Source organism: Equus quagga, chromosome 1, assembly GCF_021613505.1.
Source record: "Equus quagga isolate Etosha38 chromosome 1, UCLA_HA_Equagga_1.0, whole genome shotgun sequence".
Lineage (NCBI taxonomy): Eukaryota > Metazoa > Chordata > Mammalia > Perissodactyla > Equidae > Equus > Equus quagga.
This window is the reverse complement of record NC_060267.1, coordinates 155,548,738-155,555,190: the sequence shown is the minus strand read 5'-3', so window position 1 is coordinate 155,555,190 and position 6,453 is coordinate 155,548,738. Positions and strand designations below refer to the sequence as shown.

The window sequence follows — 6,453 nt, the reverse complement described above, 5'->3', positions numbered from 1 at the left end:
TCATTTTGAGCCAAGAAGTTCTAGGGTAGTTTGTTATTAAGAAGAGTTAACTAGACCATCTTCCACAAAGAATTCATAATAGTAACATCTTTTTGCCTTGATCACATTCACTCATTAAACTGCAGGGTTTTAGGTGCCCCAACTATTCAGATTTCAGAAACTCAACACAGGGACTCAGAAAAATGCATTTCTATTTCTGTAGAGTTTCAAACGGAGAATGCAATTCAAAATTCAAGGAATTTCCTTCACATGCAAAATTACTGAAACATTGATTTTAAAAGAGTGCACTCCTATTTCTAAGAAATGTTAAACCGAAAACACCAGTAAATGATATTTGCCTCTATATTTCTGTAACATTTGTAATGTATACAGAGAAGTCTCACAAAAGCTCCACCTGTAACCTAGAGGGGCCACGACTATAGAGGAAAAGGTCGTTGAATGACATGGCTCTTCAGTGCTGGGCTTTCTTCTCTAATTCACTAATCAAAAGTTACAAATATAGCTTCCGATACCTCCTCTCTCTTCTTCTTGTTTTATTGGTTCTCAAGACGAGGCAGAGGCAGCAGCCAATCAGCTCTTTCTATTAAACAGCATATTTTGCTGAGCTGGACTTGACTCCTGGTTGCTACAAAACAAATCTAAGTTGATATCAGAGGTGACAAACTCCATGCCCTGTCATTTACCCTTTTTACAGCACGGGCGACACCAATAGTCAGCAAGTCTTGTTGATGATTATGTGAATCAACTAGAGCAGAAAGCATCCAAGCCTAGAGATTTCCCGCGTCAATAGTTAGAAAGGATTTGTTTTCATTAAAGAAAACTAAATTAAAAACAAATTCCACTGCTTTTGACTACTAGATACATTTCGAAAAAGAAACCCATAATCCCAGTATTAACAGAGATAAATGCTGGAGTGCATATTACTCTAGATGTGAGTATAAATACACATATATTCAACAAAACGTGTATTATACCTTAAACTCACCTTTATGCTTTCAACGATTGTCAAAAGGAAAACATACTGACATTTTACTTGTACTAGGCACTGGACTAAGTGCTTCATAAATACTATTTCATTTAAAGCGCAACGACATTATGAGGTAAGTAACATCAATCCAATCAGTTGAGGTATTAGAGGTCAGGAGCACAGCTAGCAAGTAGAAATATTCTAGTCTGACTCTGAACTTAGATCTGTCAACTCCAGATTTTAACTTTTACTATTCTATCTCTTATCTTTTGCATCTGATTTTTTCCACTAAAATTATATTATAATCATCAGTAATGACAATATTCACTTACAATTAAGAGTTTAATGTCGGACTAGTATTCCATTTAGAGCTTTTCAAAATATTTCACTATTCCTCTCCTGTTAGACATTTGAGTTTGGTTTTGTTTTCAGTTTTGCACTGGTGTAAACAATACTGCAATGAATATGGTTGTAGATAAATCTTGTTGTACATCCCTAGTTATTTCCTGTGGATAAATTTCTAGTAGTAGAGTTGTTGGAATAATGGCATGCAAAAATTTTATGCTTTTAATAGTAATGCCAAATTTCACTTCAGAAAAATAATACCAAATTACATAGCTGGCATCTATGTGTACCTGTGTCTGGGTCCTAAAACCTCATTTAGAAAACAAAAACAAAAGAAATAAATAAGCAAAACTTCAAACCTTTCCATATCCTTTCCAATCATCTCAGAAATAGAAGATCTCTTAAGAGTCATTTTTTCTAATCTCCTACACATTATGGACCTTTTTCATAGTGCATCCCTGATCTGGGGTGTCCATCCTATAACTCATAGAAAGTGAGGAGAGAAAATAAAGAACAATTTTAAACATCTCTAACCTACAAAGCATATTTCTTACCTCTCAGCAATGAAATACTCCTCAAATTGTTGTAAAATGCATCCAGAAAAAGAGACCCTCATTGGAAATGAGGAAAGCTTGGCAGACTTTCAACATACTGACATAGGTCACGAAATGACAAAAATCTTTTGGCTATTCTTCACCTGGAATGGGTTTGCTCCAGGTGTGGGCAGCTGAATACATATCTCTTGCTCTATGCACTTGGGCAACAGCTGGGTTTGCTTTACCTTTGGGAATTCAACAAACAGAGGTGGGGTGATCAGTGGGAGAAGAAGATTGTCTAGAAACAAAAAGGAATTAAATAGTTTTACCTTTCTAGGTCAAAGAGGCTCTGAGTGTAACTGTATGTGTCCTCTCTCCCCCCAAACTCTTAATAATTTCATCACTTGAGTCCTTTTAATTCTAGAGACACTCAGATTTAGCTGTGTTTGAAGGAGAAAATAACCTTCAACTGGTTAAGCTTTCCTTGAGTACCTATCAGATACAAAACAATGCGGGATGTGGCCCTGGAAACCAAAGGAAACAAAAAAGGTAATACTCACAGGTGAGTGAAGCAATAGAAATCTATAAAAAATCTAATATATAGGTAAGTTCTGCAAGTGATTGGCAAATACAACTGTGAGAGGGGAAAGATTAATTTCCCCTGGGGTGAGGGATGAGGAGTGGGGGTGGAAAAGGGCTAAAAAAAAAGGAGGTAGTATTTGTGGAGGCTGGAAAGGCCAGTTCCTTGGCCCAAACTGGAGTTTGTGTGTTTGTTTTGGGGCACCTGATAAATAATTTAAATCGTGAAATAAGAACATTACTAAAACCAATAATGTACTTTAATCTTAAAATACACACATACACACACACTTTCTTGAGGGGCATATAGACTTCATTTCGGCTGCACATTCCAAGTCATCCCTGGAAGGGGAAGGAAAAATTGAATTCTCCTAACACTTTCTTCTGCTTTGGGAAACTGGGCTGGCTTGGGGGTAGGGATCAGGGCCACGACTCAGCTCTAAAACTTTGGGCTTGAGGAACTGCAGAAGATCGTTCTGAGATCTGACCACGGAGCCTTCACGGGGGATATCCTACCTTATTCATCCTTCCCCAAAATAGCCTAGTGAAGTACTTGGCATTCAGGAGGCAACCATTTGTCGAATAGATTTTAAGCATCCGCCTTTTTCCCCAATAGAGGACAACCAACCCATCAACACGTTATGCTGCTTCTGCCAGCTTAATTCAGCTCCTATCTCAGTAGTTAGAAAACCTAGAGAAAGAATGGGCCATAGCATCCTGAGAGTGGAGCTATGCAAGGGGGTGTGAGGAAGGAAGGCGAGGGCGGTTGAGGGAGCTAATACTCCCACCTCAGCTCATCTCCCCCAGCAGCAAAGGCTCAGCTCCTGCCGTCTCTCTCCATTCCGGACCCCCCACCCGGGACGCGAGAGGGCAGCGCCGGCGAGGCGGCGGCAGGACTCTGTCACGTTCCTTCCCTGCTGCTCTAGTCCCCAGGCTCCTCGCCCCTCCTCCCTTATCCCCAGCCCGGGTTTGGAGGCGACTCTCCTCTAGTAACTGAGCCGACTGCATCGGGGCGAGCGGCGCTTCGCCTCCCTCGCGTCTTTGTCTCCTCCTCCTTGGAGGCTCCAGGGCCCGGCGCAGGGTCTGCAGCGGCCGCCGCAGCACCGGGAGGCAAGCCGTGCCCTGCACGGCCGCCCGGGGCCGCACCCTCGCTCGGTGGAGGCGCCGGAGGACGCCAGCCGAGCCACGCACAGCCCGCGTCCCGCGCTCCAGCTGCCGCGCACCAACGCCGCCGCTGCGGCCGGGGAACGAGCCCGGCCGGCCGGCCCGGTACGGGGTGGCAGCCGGGCTAGCAGCCGGGTTGAGATAGCGGCAGCTGCAGCTCCGGTAGCGCGCACACCCCCAGGCATACGCACCCGACGCCTCCTCCCTGCGCCACGAGGATGGAGCAGTCTCCCCGGCCCAGAACTGGCGCAAGGTAAGGTGCAGCTGCCTGTTGCTTTTCGCAAAGCGCGGTATCGTCCCTCTGCCGGGGTGCCTAGGCTGTCCTTCCCGGAACAAGTAGAAGAGAACTATGACTCCAGTTCTGGGCCATGTTCAAACCCCCTGCTCCTCTTGGCGCAGACCCGTGGAGAGACCCCTCCTGGTTAGGGGGAGTTAACCCTCTTTGCTAGCGTGCAGCCGGCTGCCGTGCAGTAATAGTCTGCAAACTTTTATGCCCCCCCTCCCCGCGCGGTGCTCACCCCTTGCGGTGCGAGTTGCACGGCTAGGTCTCGCGTGCGCCCCTCCCCCCACCCCTTGCCGTATGCATCTGCCCATTTCTCTCCGTGTGTTCTTGCCAGTCGACTTTTCACTCCCTGCAGCTCCCGCTAGAGAGGCGAGGGTTTGGGACCCAGCAGTACTCATCCTGCCTGTAGGGGCTGGGCAGGAGCCGATACGGTGAAATAGGAGATGTGGGATGTGGGGGAAGGCTGCGGCCACCCCTGGGGCTCTGTCCAGCGCGGCGGGAGTCGGTCCATCCTTGCCTATGCCAAGCCCAACTCGGTAATGAAACCCTTGGAGTGGCTTGCGGCTGTGCGCCGTGGGAACGGCAAGTGCAGATCCGGGTGGGTGAAGTAAGTGGTTTGAGAAAGAAAAGGTTGCTGGTGGGGTGGGGGAGGAAGCTGAGGATCGGGGATAGATCTGGTTGTGGGGAGACCAAAAGGCTTTTCTAAAGTGGGCCAGGGGCCAGCCCTAAGCGGTCATCTGACGAGGAGGAAAGGGGATTTGAGTCCTGAGGGCGCTGGCTCCGGTGTGTAAATACAGATGGGGGAGGGGCTGGGCACCTGGGGAGGCGCAGAGAGATAGAATGGAGCCCTGGAATGCCAGGGCCCGGGGGGACTTGGGAAGGCAAGGCTCTGGGTGCCTGGAATGGGGCGATCTCCCTCTCCAGGAGAAACAAACCTCCTGGCGAGATTCTGAATGCGTTGGCGTCTTGGGCGGTGACTGAGTGGTCAGATCATGGGTCAGGGATGCTTTTCCTGGCTCTAAGAGGACCGTAGTCCCCTCCTTTCTCAGGCTCCTGCTTTTACACCCTTCCACCTCCGCAGCTAGGTACACAGACCCACGCCCACCTTCCCTGCCGGGTGCTCCGGAGTCACGGATGTTTCCGCAGCCGCAGGATGGGAAGGGGATTCCTGGTCCCCCAGTGGGAGGTGTATGTGCGGGGTAGGGGGGAGTCCCCAGCGCTTGGCGAGTAGACGGGGGTCCGAACGGGTTGGAGGAGAGCGCTGGGGCGCATGCTGCAGTGGGAGCCACCCCTCCGCCTCCAGCCCCTCCGCAAATCGCACCTGGGCGGAGCAAGAGAGTGGGGGAGCCCCATGCTGCGCCCGGGAGGTTCCGGAGCGCAGAGGTGGAGGGCGTGCAGGGAAACGCAGGGCGAGGGGGTGGTTGGGAATCGGGTGAGTGGAGACCTGGCTCCCAGACTCGGGGCCCCAGGCGGAGGTGGGTCTGCCCACCTAGCAGCTCCTAGGTAGATACTTCTGGTTGTTCCAACGCTTTGGCGGACGCTGGAAGGCAAGACTCTTTCCTCATTTGCACCCCAGCAATCTCGAATGGAAAACCACTTGCGGGAGGGGGCCTAGACTGCTGTTTGGAAGAAGGGGCAGCCCCCAGGCTCTATTTATCCTGGTGGAGAACACACTGGGCTGCCAAAGGCCTGGAAGCACCCCATTTGACCCTTCTCTCTGAGGAGGTGCACGCCCCTTTCCAAGCGGTGCCTTTGGCTGAGAGTCCGGTTCTCGGTTCCTACTGGCCTCATAGAGAAAGAAGAATTTGGAGGTTGATTGGGTCTGGAGCCGCGTAAAACCCTCTGGTCCTCCCTATTCAGACCTCCCACGTGCAGCTTTTAGGGGCACAGGCGTCTTTGCAGTTGCCCTGTAGAAGTCTCCTGTTCTCCCATGCCTACTGGGAGAAAGCAGAGCTCAGCGCAGTCCCCTTTTCTGGGCCCCCAGCCTTGACTAGACTCTTCCGGAAGAGACGTCGACTCACCAGGGCTCCGGGGAGGAATCCTGAGGTCGGTCCCTCCCATCCCGGGGTACCCCTGGGGCAGCGAGCTCCCTGTCTCCCCGCGGCGAGCTTCAAAGCCACAAGGAGCGGGAACGGGGATTCCCTCCGCGCAGGCTCCGGGTGCATCTCCTGAGCACAAAGGCCACACCCTCACAGACCAGGCGTCGCTGGGATAGAGCGTTGGCTTCTGCCGAATTACCTGGACACCTGAGGTAGGATCCCAGAACTAAGTCCCTCGCTCTGCAAGATTTAGCTTCCGACACCCCAGGGCCCTGTTCTTTCTGGATGCTTGTCACCTGGATTTGTGCTCAGGTCACTTCCCTTGGCATAGAAACAGGTTGGAACATGTCCCTTGGGAACTCTTGAAGGAAGTCGTCAAATCCACATCAAGGTGGTTTTTTCAGGTTGCGGAGCTATTCTGGGGAGACGGATAGCAATAATAATCAGCGCCAGCGTTGATGGAGCTCTTCCTCTGTGCCAGGCACTAGTCTAGATATTTTATGTACACTGTTTTAGTTTCAATCCTCACAACAACCCTGG

General features: G+C 50.2%; 1 protein-coding gene across 3 annotated transcripts in view; it reads left to right on the top strand.

Moving 5' to 3' along the window:
• The first annotated feature begins 3,405 nt into the window (after positions 1-3,405).
• Positions 3,406-6,453, top strand: part of LRRC3B (leucine rich repeat containing 3B) — an 84,984-nt gene continuing 81,936 nt past the window's right edge. The window contains exon 1 of one of the 3 annotated variants that reach the window (XM_046679827.1): positions 3,406-3,844. The gene's annotated coding sequence lies outside the window, so the exon portion shown is untranslated. Of the gene's footprint in view, positions 3,845-4,265; positions 4,473-5,318; positions 6,126-6,453 lie in introns of those variants that run through there. The other 2 variants (XM_046679844.1, XM_046679836.1) reach the window with 2 other exon arrangements.